The following is a 16,716-nucleotide window of genomic DNA, read 5'->3' as shown; positions in this document are numbered from 1 at the left end:
CACATGTCAGTTCATGCTTTTTTTTTAATTTTGATTCCAAAAAAAAAGAATTAAAAATTAAAAAATTAAAAATCCACGAACTAACGCGTGACACATATTTAACGATGTTAGTATAGAACAAACGAAAAGAACCTAATTGTTACATATTTTCAAAAATGGAGACCAATCAAAATATGGGGACCTAATTCAACAAAGTATTTTAACCTCATTTTTAATAATGTTTAAAGAAAGATATATCAATAAAATTTAAAGAATATGAGAGTAAAGAGACATTTAAAATACTTTTAAGTTCGATTTTATTTTCTTTTGTAATTTTATAAAAATAATTTTAAACTTTATCAACTTTGTTTGATTAAATTTGCAAATTTAGTAAATGTTTCGGTGTCATAAAATTTTATTTGGTATTCTAATTTGAAATGTATACAATTATAATTTTTTTTTTTAAAATATTTCACATTCAAGAAACAAGAATACATCCTTTTGATAGTGAAATTTTGATAATATTATATTTTTTTGTAAGATTTTTTATTATTTTATAAATATTAATTAATTGATACTCAAAGAATAAGAAAATAGGCACAAGTACGAGTGTTTACCCGTTAGTGAAAATGGGGATGAGATAAAAATTTCATACTTGTTGAGTTTGGGTATGAGGATGAGGGTGATTTTTTCTTTTTGGGATGAGTATGGGATAATGAAACAGATCCCTATCTTTCCCCGTTGCCATCCTTACTCTCAACCTGATGTGTTTAAAACAAAAGATTTTACACGCTTACTGTCTCTATTTGTTTTTCTTCTTCAGTCTTCATATTAATTATAAAGATTATGTCGTTGTATATCTCGTTAATTTCTTTCATATGTTCATCTTTGTTCATGCATGGACAATATTAAGTTATTATGGGACTCATACCTTATCTTACAACAATCTTTAGGTTCCTCAGATGGATACTCCACAGTCTTGTTTGCAAGGTCCTCGTTACCGGATACTTGGTGGAATGTGGGGGATTTCCCGCAAAAAGGAAGCTCTCAAATTCAAATCTCATTATTGTACTAATGAATTGCGTACCTTTAGTTACTAGGGTCCACCTTTATTTATAAAAGGTTAACTACTTGTGGTACCTTTACTTAGTTAATTATGGGCTGGGCTTTAACTAGGTTTTACCCAACTTTATTGGGCCTAAATAAAGCTTAATTGGTCCTACATTGCAAGGCCAATATTCTTTGAAAATGTTTAGTTAGGTTTTCGCTTATTTTTGCCTAAGTTAGAGTTAGTTCGCTAACATACCAGTATAACAGATTTTCCTGCATGCATACTTGTCATCCACATATATGTTCAATTAGTATATATATATCTCTTCTTTAATTGATGGAGTGAGATAGTTGACTAGTGTTGCCACTATATAGGCGACCTTATGCATACATGATGTAGTTAACGGTTAGGCGCCTTGTTATTTGTTATGCTGCTATGTACCTGAATGTGGTGCCTGTGGTATTTTGGGTTTAGTGGCTATTTGAGTTAGCAATTTTTTGGTGTTGGTGGTCATTTTGGTTAACAATGTTTTGGGTTAGCAGCCAGTTCGACCCCTATGGTACAATCTCCATTTCTTCGTACCTTTGTTCCTCTATTTATAAATATTTTTAGAATTTGATCATTGATCATTGATATTTTACTTTTCTCCTTCTATCCCTTTTTATGTTAGTTTTGATTTTCTTGCCAAATTATAGTTTAATACAATTCTTATTCTTTTGTGATTCTTGCATTACATCTTTACTATTACAACATTGAATTCTTGATTTAGATTCTAGGTAGTTTAAATTTGTGTTGCCTTGTTTGTCCTAGCTTTTTTATTTAGCACATCTCTTTACTCAATCAATTTTCTTATTTTTACTTTGAAGAATTGAATGTTTGAACTCTACATATCTTGGTTTCTAATTAAGATTCCAAAGTCCCTAAAGTGGGTCTTACTTGGTAAGATGTCTTCTTGAGCTAGGTTTTAGTTCAATACATTGAGTAAAACAAGATTTTTAGTTTTGAGTTATTATTTGTTTGTTACATTCTTACATTTTATTTCCTAATTTCCAATTTCTTTACTTTACATGTGTTGTTGCCATCTTTATTGCCTGCCACTGTAATTTTTTATTACCTTGTCTTGTGCTCATTATAGTTTCGTTGTTTAGCATGGTTGATCTTGCATTTTACATTCTTGCATTCTCTATATTTGTTTAATCATCAATTAGACTTGTTAATAGGATTGCTCTTGTTTCTGCATATTACAACAATTTCTAGTTTAGTTATAGCATTTTACACAATTGGGGATTTTTAGCTCTATTTGGTTTATGCTTCAATTAGACATTCTTAGGACCAACTCATATTGCATTGAGCAAGATTGCATTATTAGGATATAGTAGACATGATTGCATGCATTAATTCTCCACAGTTCTCATTTTTAGTTCGTAGAGAAGTTTCATAAAGCAGTTATATAAATTGCTATTCAACTGGAATCAATCGATTGAGCATAAATTTGAACTTGTTCAATATGTTAGCTGACAAACTATATAGCTTGATTTTTTAATGATAATGAAGAAAGAATCATATTGAGTGTGAAATCACATTGATACTTTTGGAGTCTTGGAGCTGTGAGTGCTCCTGGTGTGTAAAGAAGGTTCTGGGTTGGCTAGGGAAAGCCACCTTGGAAGTTTGATCCTACTTTTGCATTTGTGGTATGTCTGGTGTGATTCAATATCTACAAGAGAGGTTCTTGTTGTGCAGTGTGAGCTTATTGTGTGATTCAAGAGCCTTGCTGTGTTGCATATTATTTTCGAAAGTCTAATCTTTTAAGGATTTTGTAAAACTTTTTAAATAATGGAAAGTCAGGCTAACGTTAACTTGACTAACTGGATGTAGCTAAGTAGAGTGAACCAATAAAGAAATTTTGTGTGATTTGATTTACATTTTTTGTATTGTTGGGATTCTTCATAAAAGTCATCAATAAAATCAATCCAAGCAATCTTTCTTTCTAATGTTGACATGATTGCACAGTCAATCGGTAAAACATTGCTTCTACTATTAATTTAAATTGATCCTGACTGGTAATTTGATCAGATTTGAAATCTTGTGTTAATTGATATTTTTGTACACTCTATATTAGAATTTTAATCAATTGATTCTATTTTTAAATCTATTGTTTATGTCAAGAAATCAAAATTCATTGATCTTTAATATCAATCATTGTGTAATTGTACATAAAGTTCGCAACTATGAGTATTTGAAATTAGTTAAAAAATAGTCGATTCAACCACCTCTTCTTGGCCTAGAAACACCTTATGTTACTTACAATTGATATTAGAGCGGGTTCTTGAAAGTTAATCAAGTTTGATCCTAATTTATTTCTTCAAAATGTCTAAAAGCAAACTTCCTTTTGTTGAAGATGCCACATGCCTCTTATGTTTAGTGGTGTGAACTATCAATTTTGAAAAATTCGCATGAAAATTTTCATATAATCTATTGACCAAAGAATTTGGAATGCTATCAGGAGTGGACAATTCATTCCTAAGCATATTGTTAATGATAAGCAAGTTGACAAGCCATGGAACCTCTAGACTGAAGAAGAAAAGAAGAAAGCTCAATATGATTGTGCTGCCAAAAAAAATCTTGACATCCGCTTTAACATGGAGGAGTTTTTTTAGAGTTTCTCAATGTGGTTCTGCAAAGGACAAGTGGAATATGCTTGAAGTCATACATGAAGGATCAAATTATGTGAAGAGGGGTAGGAAACATGCATTGGTTCAAGAGTATGAATTGTTTAATATGAAACAAGGAGAAACCCTAGTTGAAGTCCAAAAAAGGTTCACACATATTGTTAAACATCAAGGTCTTGAAGTGTCTTGATAAAAGTTAGTAACATAAAGTCATGCTTATTTCAGAATCAAAGGATTTGTCAACAATGACTATTGTTGACATGGGATTGAAATGAATAGGTTGAATGAATTAGAAAGTAGTGTACTTATGAAGAAGTTTGGAAAATTTGTCAGGAAAAGAGGTAACAAAGGTAACCAAAGGATGTACAACTCAAAAAGTAATGAATCAAATGGTACTCCTAATTTTACTTTTTATAATTATGAAAAACATTAACCAAACCAAAGATAAAGGTGCTGAAAGGAAAAAGGAAAGCAAGCCTAAGGAGAGACGTGCATACATTGTTTGGGAAGATAATGATAATTCAACAATTGGGTCATAACAAGAAGAAAGTGAAGAAGTAAATTTGTGTCTCATGGCTGGTTATAAGTCATCATCATCATCATCAAGTAGACAAGTTCTCTGTCCTTAAAAAGATAAGAATGATTATAACCAATTACTGCTTCCTTTTGATGAATTGTATAATGAAGCAACTATGATTGGTGTCATAAATAACCGATTAAAAGGTTTAAACAATTGGCTAGAAAATAGGGTTAATTAGCTAGAAAAAGATTTAACTGATTTAAAAATGGATTTTGAAAACTGAACATGATTTATAGTAATTCAACGTGTTGTTATAAAAATCAATTGATTTCAAAACCTCATGGAAACTACACTTTTTTGGAAAATAAATTCAAATACCTTTTAAAAACCTATGCAAGATTCACAAGAAGAAAAACAAATTTAGAAGTTGTTCTTGGCTCTTAGAATTGTGTTTTTGCAAAAAGGTTGGAATTGGATATAATTATGTTTTTGAAAAGAAAGTTAAGAAGTTTACAAATTTATTTTCCACAAGTAAATCAAATGATATGCCTTTCATTATTTGCAATTATTGTATGAAAAATGGTAATGTTTGTAAAGTTGCAATGCTGGGAAATGTGATGTGCCTAAGGGATATTTGAAATGGATCCCAAAAGGACCAAGAAAGGATTAACCATAATTGGCCCAATATATTAAAGGTAATACATAATACAAATCTGATTTATAGGTCTTGAAGAATGATAAGAAGGATCTGTTGTACCCATATAATGGGTGTTTCAGGCCCATGACTGGTGATCAAGCAAAGTTTGCAAACTTGAGCTTGAAGAATGAAGGATTCGTGACATATAGAGATAACAACAAAGGAAAATTGTAAGACCTAGGAAAAAAAATACATGTCAAGAATGGTGAGTTGGATGTGAATGGCATTATCTAATGTATAAAGAAGTGAAATGTAACACAGTTGGTTAAGGCCTTGTTGTGGGTTGAAGGTCACATGTTCTATCTCTAATGCGTGCAATTGGTGTGATTTACATTTTATATTTTCTATACAATTTATTTTGAATGTGTCAATTATGTGACTACTTGTTGTAATGTTCGTTGTGTATGTGGATGACAAGATAAATATGATAGTCTGTTTGGTTTGGGAGTATTGGTTTGGAACTTAGTGGGGGTGAGTTTGAAACTTGGCAAGAGCAAAAGTAAATTAGTTTTCTTTTTAGTAATTTTGTGGTACTCTTAGGGGAAAGTGAAGAGTTGAAGGCAAATTCATTGTATCTGGTCACAGACTCAAAAGTTTTGGTTTGGACATAAAGAGCAAAAAAGCTTAGAGCAAAGGTAGTGTGGTCTTGTTTCAGGAATTCTAGGTAAGGGTAGCTACCTTGTATATATGATATTTTTTATATTATTTGTGAATATGAGATAAGATAATAAAGTGTTAATCTTCGTCGAAAAGTTGGGATTCTTAAGGTAAAGGGAACTATCTCGTTGGTTCTCTTTCTTTTTCTTCTAATGTGGCAGAGATGTTTTTTTTTTTAAATTTTGTGATGAAGGTGATAATGGTTTTGGAAATATGGAATAGATATATGATTCTTGTCACAACCGAAATCGTGACAGGATGACGATCCAAAAAAAACAAAATTTGTAAAAACAGAGTTTTGGAGTCGCCACCATAGTTATTATAGGAAACTATGGAAAACCATAAAAAAGGAGCAAGGTCTACGAAAACAGAGATTGGGGGTACGGGAGTTAATTACGCGTAGAGAAGGTGTTAGCACCCTACAACGCCCATCCTAAGACGGTACCTTTAATTAAAATACAAATTGATGTTGTCTCCTTTAAATATTTATTTTAAAAAAATAAATAAAATGAAATGAAATAAATAAATAAAATAAAATAAAATTAATAAATTAATAAATTAATAAAAAAAATATGACAAAGAAAAACAAAGGAAACAAAAAAAGATTTTTTTTTTGTTTTTTGGGCTCGACAAGGATTAATCCTCGCTCCTACGTATCTCCATGTGAATGGAGAATCAGGGTTACGTAGTTCTTTATCAAAAAAGACTTTTTGAAAACAATTTGTTCGAAGATGTTGATATCACTCTTTTTTAATATTTGAAAATTTGTATTTTTTTAGTAATCTTATAGAAAAGCGAATTAAGCACTAAGTCGACGCGAGCGGTCACACGAGCACTTATACATTTTTAAAAGTTAAAAGGGTATTTAAATTATTTTTTTTTGTTATTACCTCCTTTAAAAAAGAAAAAAAAACTTCCGAAATAAGATATTGATACCCACAAAATGTGACTATTATATATCCACAATTTATGAAAACATTAGGAAAATAAATAAATAAAAGATTAGGACATAACGTTTAGGATTAAACATATTATTTTAATATGAACAAGTTTTACAACACTTAACATGAAAAAATATAGCACAACATATTCATACAATGTCAAAACATGATACCACTCACTTATTCATGCAACAACGTTTACAACCCAAAGCAATCAACAAAACCTTAATTATAAAACCAATGAACCCCAAAAAGCATGACAATAATGTTTTTTTTCCATATAAAAAAAATAGTGAAAACATCAAATTCAACCAATATGAAAAGTAGATCTCGAGAAATACTACATAACACGATAAAAAAAATTTTGCGAACCTGAACGGGAGATCGTACTTACAATAGTTATGTTGGAACACTAAGAAACACATGGGGGTGGCGATCGAAGGTGAGTGGGTTTTTTATGTGCGAGGGTTAAAAGAGAATGTGTGCTTAGGGTAACAGAGGTCTCCAGGAATAATTTTTGAGAGTGAAAAAAAAATTCCCCTTTCTTCTTTTTTTGATGGGTTTATATACACAACATTATAAATCTAATGTAATCTCGTAATAAAGGTCTGCCTTAATTACAACGAGTTTTAAAAGGCAAGAACTGGTCTTAATATTATTACAAAATGGGAATCAAATCATAGAAAAAAAATAGAGCACAAAATCAAACGTGATCAGCAAAATTAATTTTAATTAGTAAAAGAGATATTATTTTGAGTTATATTATTACTTTCTCTATCTGGAAAAAAGGTGTCATAAAATTAGAGCACAAAATCAAACGTGATCAGGACAGATTAATTATAATTACAAAAAAAGATATTCTTGAGAAACATATTAATATTTTCCTCATCTGGAAAAGGAGGTGTCATAAAATCAAAGCACAACGTTAGAGTAAATAATTCTAAATATTAGAACATATTCTATTTCTAATTATTAGACTAACTTCTTAATCTAGAGCAAAAACGAAAAAGCATAGAGTGGGGGTGCGAAAATTAAATGTTAGGCTGCCGTTAGTTGCAAGAAAAACGGTGTGGGTATATAGAGTATTTTGGACTAAAATAAAACAAAGCCTCAAAAGAAAATATATACAAGATTAAAACAAAATCTTTCTTTTTATTTATTAATTTATTATTATTATTATCCCGTTATTATTATTATTTAGACAAAGAAAAAAACCAAAGAAAAAACTTATTTATTTTTTATTTTTTTATTTTTGACCTTTTTTTGAAAAAATGAATTGTTATTATTTATTCTATTATTTATTTAGCCGGACGAAATTGGGTGTTGACAGCTGCCCCTCTTTACTTAGATTTTGCTTGATAATATGAGAATTTTACATTTTCATATTCTCAAAGAAATATAAGTAAAGATAAAGACACTAATTTCGTCTGGTTTCAAAAGAAACAAAGGCGAAATATGAAATCAAAGGTCACAAACCGACAACCACACTTCCAAAGGATTCAATGACCATTACCACGTAGAGGGCCTTGATCCAGAAAGTCATAAACATTTTGCGAACTAAACCTTTTGAAAAAGATTAGACCAATCCCGAGGAGAGGGTCTACATCTAAAGGATTCGGCGACCATTACCACGTAGAGGGCCCCGATACCAAAACATATACTTTTTGCCAATATAATTTCTTTTTGAAAAGATTAGACCAATCCCGAGGAGAGGGTCTACATCTAAAGGATTCAGCGACCATTACCACGTAGAGGGTCTCGATCCAAAAACGTATACTCTTTGCGAATATGATTTCTTTTTGAAAAAGATTAGACCAATCCCAAGGAGAGGGTCTACATCTAAAGGATTCGGAGACCATCACCACGTAGAGGGCCTCGATCCAAAAACGTATACTCTTTGCAAATATGATTTCTTTTTGAAAAAGAATAGACCAATCCCAAGGAGAGGGTCTACATCTAAAGGATTCGGAGACCATTACCACGTAGAGGGCCTCGATCCAAAAACATAAATTCTTTGTAAACTAAAACTTTTTGAGAAAGATTAGACCAATCCCAAGGAGAGGATCTACATCCAAAGGATTTGGAGACCATTACCACGTAGAGGGCTCCGATCCCAAAAACATAAACTTTTTACAAACTAAAACTTTTTGAGAAAGATTAGACCAATCCCGAGGAGAGGGTCTACATCCAAAGGAGAACCTGAATATCAACACAATGTGAATGCCTTTTAAAAAAGAAGTAGAGTGATCCCAATTGAAAACTTGCTCCTGTGTGCCCTTATTTTCCTTTTCGAACTTCTCAAAATATGTTTTGATGATAAAAATGAATGGTATGATATGATGAGGGTGCATGAATGCATGCATAAAACTCTTATTTTTCCTTCCTTTCCTTTTCTTTTCCTTTTTCTTGGCATTTAGTGAATTCATCATAAATGTACCCTTTTTACCAATATTTTATTATTTTTAATTATCAGCTCAATGTGACACTTTTACAACACATTTATGAAATGATATATATTTTTTATCAAATAAAACGAAATACACAAACTTGAAAATAATGTCGATATCCTTAGTTGCATCCCTTGTTATGGAATCATCATGCATAGAATTTTTTAACCGCATCAGAGTTGATTGACAATGGTAACTCCTCCCCATCCATCCTTATGAGAATTAGTGCCCCACCAGAGAATGCTTTCTTCACCACATACGGGCCTTCAAAATTTGGAGTCCATTTGCCTCTATGGTCCCTTTGTATAGGTAAGATTTTTTTCAAAACTAGATCGCCTTCATGGAACTCTCTAGGACGCACCTTTTTGTCAAACGCTTTTTTCATTCTTCTTTAGTATAATTGTCCATGACACACCGTAGTTAACCTTTTTCCCTCAATGAGGTTAAGCTGTTCAACTCTGGCTTGAACCCATTCTGCTCCTTCTAATTGGGTTTCCATCAATACTCGCAAGGATGGGATCTCTACTTCAAAAGGGAGTACTGCTTCCATTCCATATACCAGAGAGAAGGGTGTTGCCCCGGTTGAAGTACGTACTGACGTGCGATGTCCATGCAAAGCAAAAGGAAGCATCTCATGCCAATCCTTATACGTGACCACCATCTTTTGTATAATCTTCTTTATATTTTTATTAGCAGCCTCAACTGCCCCATTCATCTTTGGACGGTAAGGGGAAGAATTATGGTGTTGAATCTTAAATTTTGTACACAATTCTACCATCATTTGATTATTTAGGTTGGTAGCATTATCAATGATGATCTTGTTAGGCAAACCATATCTGCAAATCAACTCTCTTCTTATGAAATTCGTCACTACTTTTATGGTCACACTGGCATGAGAGGCCGCCTCTACCCATTTGGTGTAGTAATCAATTGGAACTAAAATGAAGTGATGTCCATTTGATGCTTTTGGTTCTATGGCTCCAATAACATCTATTCCCCATATTGAAAAAGACCATGGTGATGTCAAAACATTTAGGGTTGTGGGTGCCATGTTAATATTGTCAGCATATACTTGGCATTTCTCACACTTCCTCACATGCTTGCAACAATCATTTTCCATGGTTAACCAAAAATAACCAGCCCTCAAAATCTTTCTGGCCATCGAATGCCCATTCATATGTGTGCCAAAAGTGCCCTCATGAACATCTTTCAATATCACTTCGGCTTCTTTTGCATCCACACATCTGAGGAGAACCATATCGTGATTTCTTTTGTATAAGACATCCCCATTTAAAATGAAACTAGCAGCCAGTCTTCTTAAAGTTGTCTTATCATTCTCGGTTGCCCTTTCAGGATACTCTCGAGTTTCAAGATAATGTTTGATATCAAAATACCAAGGTTTACCATCTGACTCCTCCTTAATGAAATGACAATGCACTGGGTCCTCATAACTCTCCATTTTGATCATGGGTAGCTCTCTGTCTGGAACAATCTCAAACATTGATGATAGGGTAGCTAAAGCATCGGCTAATTGGTTATCTTCCCGAGGACTGTGCTGGAATGTTATAAAATCAAAATACTCTATCAACCCCTTGATGTAAGCTTGATAAGGGATTAATTTCTTATCTCGGGTCTCTCATTCTCCTTTCAACTGATGGATAACCAAAGCTGAATCGCCATACACCTTCAAAACTTTTGCTTTTGATTCAATTGCTGCTCGAATTCCCATGGCACATGCCTCATATTCTACAATATTATTTTTGCAATTAAAGCATATTCTTGCTGTCATTGGTATGTATTGACTTTCCGGAGAGATAAGTATTGCCCCTATTCCATGCCCTAATGCATTAGATGCACCATCAAACAACAATATCCATGCTTGTTCATCGTGGCCTCCCTCCTTCTCTTCAAACAAAGCCATGATATCTTCATCCGGGAAATCAGGCTGCATTGGTTGATAATCATCAATGGGTTGTTGAGCTAGATACTCAGCCAAAACGCTACCCTTGATGGATTTCTGAGTGACATATACAATATCATATTCTGACAAAAGCATCTACCACCTTGCTATCCTCCCAGAGAGAGCAGGCTTTTCAAAAATGTATTTTATTGGGTCCATCTTGGATATCAACCATGTAGTATGACTCAACATGTATTGTCTCAAACGATGGGCTGCCCATGCTAGTGCGCAACAAGTTTGTTCTAGCATAGAATATCTTTTCTCGCAATCTGTGAACTTCTTACTCAAATAGTATATTGCATGCTTAATCTTCCCGGTTTGGTCATGTTGGCCCAACACACAACCCATGGATTCCTCTAGTACAGTTAAGTACAAAATAAGGGGTCTTCCGGATTCCGGTGGTCGCAGTACTGGCGGGTCTTATAAGTACTGCTTGATCTTATCAAAAGCGGTTTGACAATCATCGTTCCATTCTAGAGCTTGATTTTTACGCAACAATTTGAAGATCGGTTCACAGGTAGCGGTTAATTGGGGGATAAATCTAGCAATATAATTCAGCCTGCCCAGGAAATCTCGCACCTCCTTCTCCGTGTTGGGAATTGGCATTTCTATTATTGCCCTCACCTTGTCAAGATCAACCTCTATCCCCTTTTGGCTAACAATGAAACCCAATAACTTTCCTGATCTCATACTGAATGTGCATTTAGTCGGATTTAATCGGAGTTTAAACTTTTGTAACCTTTCAAACAATCTTCTTAAGTTGACGAGGTGTTCTTCTTCAGATTCATATTTAGCGATCATATCATCCACGTAAACTTCAATCTCTTTGTGCATCATGTCGTGAAAAAGAGCTACCATCGCCCTTTGATAAGTTGCCCCAAAATTCTTGAGGCCGAAAGGTATCACCTTATAGCAAAAGGTTCCCCACAATGTAATAAAGGTAGTTTTTTCCATATCCTCAGCCACCATCTTGATCTGATTATAACCCGAGAAACCATCCATAAATGAAAACAACGAGAATCTGGTCGTATTGTCCACCAAAGTATCGATATGCGGTAATGGAAAATTATCCTTTAGATTGGCCCGGTTCAAGTCTCGGTAGTCAACGCACATTCGAACCTTCCCATCCTTCTTAGGCACAGGTACAATGTTTGCTACCCATTGGGGATATCTCGCCACAGCCAAAAAACCAACATCAAATTGCTTTTTTACTTCTTCTTTAATTTTCAAGGACATTTCTGGTTTCATTCTCCTCAACTTTTGCAAGACGGAAGGACACTCTGGCTTGAGAGGTAGTTTATGTTGCACTATCTTAGTATCCAGTCCTGGCATGTCATTATATGACCAAGAAAAAACGTCCCTGAACTCCTTTAGTAGAGCACACAATTGTTCTCGTATTTCTTTCCTTACACCAGTGCCAATTTTCACTTCTTTTATCTCTCCTACATCTCCTAAATTGAGCACTTCAACATTCTCTTGATGGGGTTTTATCTCTTTAGCTTCTTGTTCCACTAATCTCAACATTTCAGGGGAAGGTTCCCATTCATCCTCATAATCACCTTCCATATTATCAACGAGGTGCTCAAAATTAGGGAAATCGACATTAACATTTTCAAAACATCCATCATCATATCTGTATTTTTGAGTTTATAAAATGGATATTTAAAATGAAACAAACAAAAAACGTCAATTATAAATGATTTTATTGTCACATTGAGCATAAAGATTTAAAGATTAAAAACGGTCATCTCAAAAAAGTCTTAAATCCTAAAACCGCGAGTAAAGCAAAATGATAAACTAAATCTATTACATTTTTTCCAAATTAAACATCACTGGTAAATTTGTTATCTCCCAATTGTTCAGCTGCACGTCTGGAGGGCAATATCACACGAAGTTCAAGCTTTCAGATCCACTTCCTCCCTCGATAGCTTATATTTGACAAGTGTTAACCCAACCAGCGTTGTGGAAGCTTTTCTTGATATCACATATGTGAATCTTCCCTATCTTTCGTTCTCGACCTTCTATGCGAGCCAAGATTCGCTCCTTCTTCTTTTCTAACAGCCTCTTCTTGTCTTCTTTAGTAGGCTTGTACCCCAAACTGTATCTACCCTTGTTTTCAAAGACCTCTAAGGGGAAAGTTAGCCCTTGGTTATTTTTACCAAGCCCTTTTCCATATTGGTAACCCTCTTTCAGCATAACCTTGGCCATCATGAGGGAAGCACAAGACATGTGTGGGATCATCGAAAATGGTTCAATATATGCATTCCCCACAATTTCTAGTGATTGGAAAGCTGTCTCAAAGGCTTCCTCTGCTGCTTCAATGTAACGAGATGATGAGGGCCCACTCACAAGGAGGTCCTCCTCACCTGACACTATTACCAGTTTATCACCCATTATGTATTTCAGTTTCTGGTGTAATGTTGAAGGCACCACTCCCGCAGAGTGGATCCAAGGGCGACCTAACAAGCAACTGTAAGCTGGAATAATATCCATGGCTTGAAATATTATTTGAAAGATATAAGGACCGATCTGAACTGGCAACTCTATTCTCCCATTACTTCCCTCTTGCTTCCATCGAAGGCCCTTACAATCATGGCACTCGGCTTCATGTGCATACCATCACATGGCAATTTTTCTAGCGTCGATCTTGGCATCACATTTAATGAGGAACCATTATCAATTAAAACTCTTGCCATGACATGGTCCAAACATTTCACAGATACATGCAACGCCTTATTGTATCTTCTACCTTCAGTAGGTATCTCGTCATCAGTAAAGGTAAGGTAATTATTAGTAGTGATATTGCCAACAATTCCCTCAAACTTGTCTAGGGAAATATTCTGATCCAAATGAGCTTTGTTGAGTATCTTCATTAACATCTTTCTATGGGAGATTGAATGCATAAGTAATTCCAAAAGGGAAATCCGAGCAAGCATGCGTTTCAATTGTTCTACTACTTTGTACTCACTTTGTTGTATGAACTTTAAAAAGTCACAAGCCTCTACATCAGATATTTCTTGCTTTTCCTCTTTTTTAGGTCATTCTTGTGTTTGCACGTCCTTTTCTTTCAAGAGTTCTTTAGTTTCTCCTGTTGTTATTCCCTCGTTGCCAACTACGTCCTTCCTTAAAAAAGGTGGTGTAAAGATACGACCACTTCTTGTCATTCCTCCTACGCCTGATATATTTTCTACAACTGGCTCCCCATCAGCTGATTGATTCTTTGTTTGTTGTCCCTCTCCTAACACATGTATACCGTATTTCCATGGGACTGCCTTCTCACTTTTGTATGGGAAGGGTGAAGGTGATAGGATGACAACAGATTGTCTTTTCGGAGATGTTGGTGCAAAAGTGGATCTAGCGAAATGAACTATCAATGGCTTTGGTGGCGACATGACATATTTCTCACTGGTTTGTGCAAAAACTTCTTCCTCCTTACTCCTACACAACACTTGTACGAAATTCTTATTGATCAAATCTTCCAAAAAGTTCTCAAACCTGTTGCACGACTCAATGGAGTGTTTAGCACCTGGATGGAACCCACATGCCTCATTCAAGTTATATTATCCTTCCAACAATCCTGCTGTTAGTAGCGCCTCAAAAATATCCCTTCGTGAACTCCGAATTTCGCTCACATTCTTTACCAACTTGGGTCCATTGAGGTCAATAGCATTTATCGAAGCATTACCATGCCCAGAGAGGGGATTGGCCTCGATGTTGGGTTTATCCTATTGAAATTTTAACCACCCTGAGTCTATTAGAGCTTGCACTTTGTGTTTGAAAGACAACATCTCTCGATAGAGTGTCCAATGGCTCCTCCGTGATAATCACATTTGGCATTTATATCAAAATTCTTAGGATATGGCGGTTGCAAGGGCTTCATCGGGCAAATGGCTACTAAAGCATTACGGAGTAGATCTGGCAACAACTCCGTGTAAGTCACAGGAATAGGAGTGAAATGAACAAATTTCCTTTCTTGATTCCTTCTGGGACTAGCGATTTGCCCTAAAGGCTGGTTGAGATTTGTGCTAGCCTCAGTTTTCCAAGTGTTATTTGAGGCGTGTAGTGGCTGATTGAATCCCTGTTGCGGAGATTGTGGTTGGTGGGTAGCTGCTGTATGAGTCACATAAGGATGTTGATTCACCTGTCGTTGATAATTTTAAGTGTGGGCTTGGTTTTCCCACCTTGGTACTGTGGATGCTGCGTGCACTTCTACTTCCTTTTTCTTCCCTGGATTGAAACCGAGCTTTTTAGGAGTTGTAGCCGCGAGCAGACTATATGCAATCTTTCCATTCTTCAACCCAATCTCTATCCTTTCACCTATGATGATAATATCGGCAAAAACTGAAGATACATTCCCTACCATGTGTTCATAGAACGGTGGTTGTAACATGCTCACAAACATTGCTACCATTTCCTTATCATGAAGAGAAGGCTCCACTTGAGCAGCAAGCTCTCTCCATCGTTGGGCATACTCTTTAAATGATTCTGCATCCCTTTTGGCCATGTTCTGCAATTGCAAACGATCTGGCGCAATATCCATGTTATACTTGTACTGTTTCAGAAAAGCATCTACCAAATCCATCCAAGAGCGAATGCGAGACGCCTCCAAGTGGGTGTACCAACTCAACGCTACCCAGCCAAACTGTCTTGGAAGAAGTGGATTAGTAATTTTTCATCATAAGCATGGGCAACCATCTTTCGACAATACATGGTTAGATGGCTTCTAGGACATGTGGTACCCTTGTACTTTTCGAACTCCAGAACCTTAAACTTGTGAGGTATTGTTACATCACGAACTAAGCTTAAACTTGCAACATCGCCAAACCCATAGTTTCCACCTCCTACAATAGCTCGTAGTCGTTTTTCCAAAATTTCTAATTTAGTTTTGGTTCCCTCAACCTCAGTTGATACGGCCTGCATAGTAGAATGTGATTTAATCTTGTCCAAAGAGTTAACACCGATAGTGGTGTTTAAAGGCTTGGGCATTACAATCTCTCGGGGTCCCGTGAAGGTAGTCGTTTCATTCTCTTGAGTATTGATTGGGAATGAGAAGGAAGCATGCTCAGTCTCTGAATATTCTCCAACAAGTGGGGTGTAACCAGATGGCAATCCGTATGCTGGGAAAGTAACAGGACCGTCGTAAGTACTTTCCTCACCCTTTGCCGACGAAGCTTCTCCTGATGCCTTTAGGGACTTCAAGGCCTCCAGTATTTGACCAACTTTGTCCTTTAGTTGACAGATATCTGCTTTCACGGCCTCTTGTGTTGTTTCCCAATCTTCCATATTCTTTCTATTTGCTCGCGTCCTGTAGGGATGCCTTGGTTTTTCCATATTTGTTTTTTATTATTTTTGCTCTATTATTATTTAAGAAAAAGAAAAGGAAGGAAAAACAATGCAAAACGTTTAATTTATTAAACAAAATTATAAAGCTGTAAGTAAATTAACATGGAAAAGAGTCAATACAAATCCCACCCTCTAAAAAGCTCATAAATGAAATGCAAAAAAAAAAAGAAGAAAATCTTAATCTCTAGCCCTAGATATCATGCTCTTCATCTCTTCTATTAATTTCTTTCTGTGGTCTAAAAAGGTCTCAATCTTCTTCGGAGGATTAAAGATTGGCAGTGCAGACTTAGCTTCAGATAGTAATCGTGGAATGTCTTCGATGGCTCCATTCGCCAAGGCCACCAATTGCGAAAAACTTTTCTTCCAATGTCTTATATTCCATTCATGCCCCAATGTGTAGTCATTCATCTGGGCAATCATTTCTTGATATCTTTTCTCAGATTCTGCTTGAT

The 16,716-nt window shown here is 35.1% G+C and overlaps 1 pseudogene; it reads right to left on the bottom strand.

Moving 5' to 3' along the window:
- Positions 1 to 13,959: 13,959 nt before the first annotated feature.
- On the bottom strand, positions 13,960 to 16,252 carry LOC114191163 (uncharacterized; annotated as a pseudogene).
- Between the last annotated feature and the right edge of the window lie 464 nt (positions 16,253 to 16,716).

Source organism: Vigna unguiculata, chromosome 7 (genome assembly GCF_037176805.1).
Source record: "Vigna unguiculata cultivar grain cowpea cultivar isolate G323 ecotype 2 chromosome 7, ASM3717680v1, whole genome shotgun sequence".
NCBI lineage: Eukaryota > Viridiplantae > Streptophyta > Magnoliopsida > Fabales > Fabaceae > Vigna > Vigna unguiculata.
Note: the sequence above shows the minus strand (reverse complement) of the source record. Positions and strands in the feature narration are given on the sequence as shown.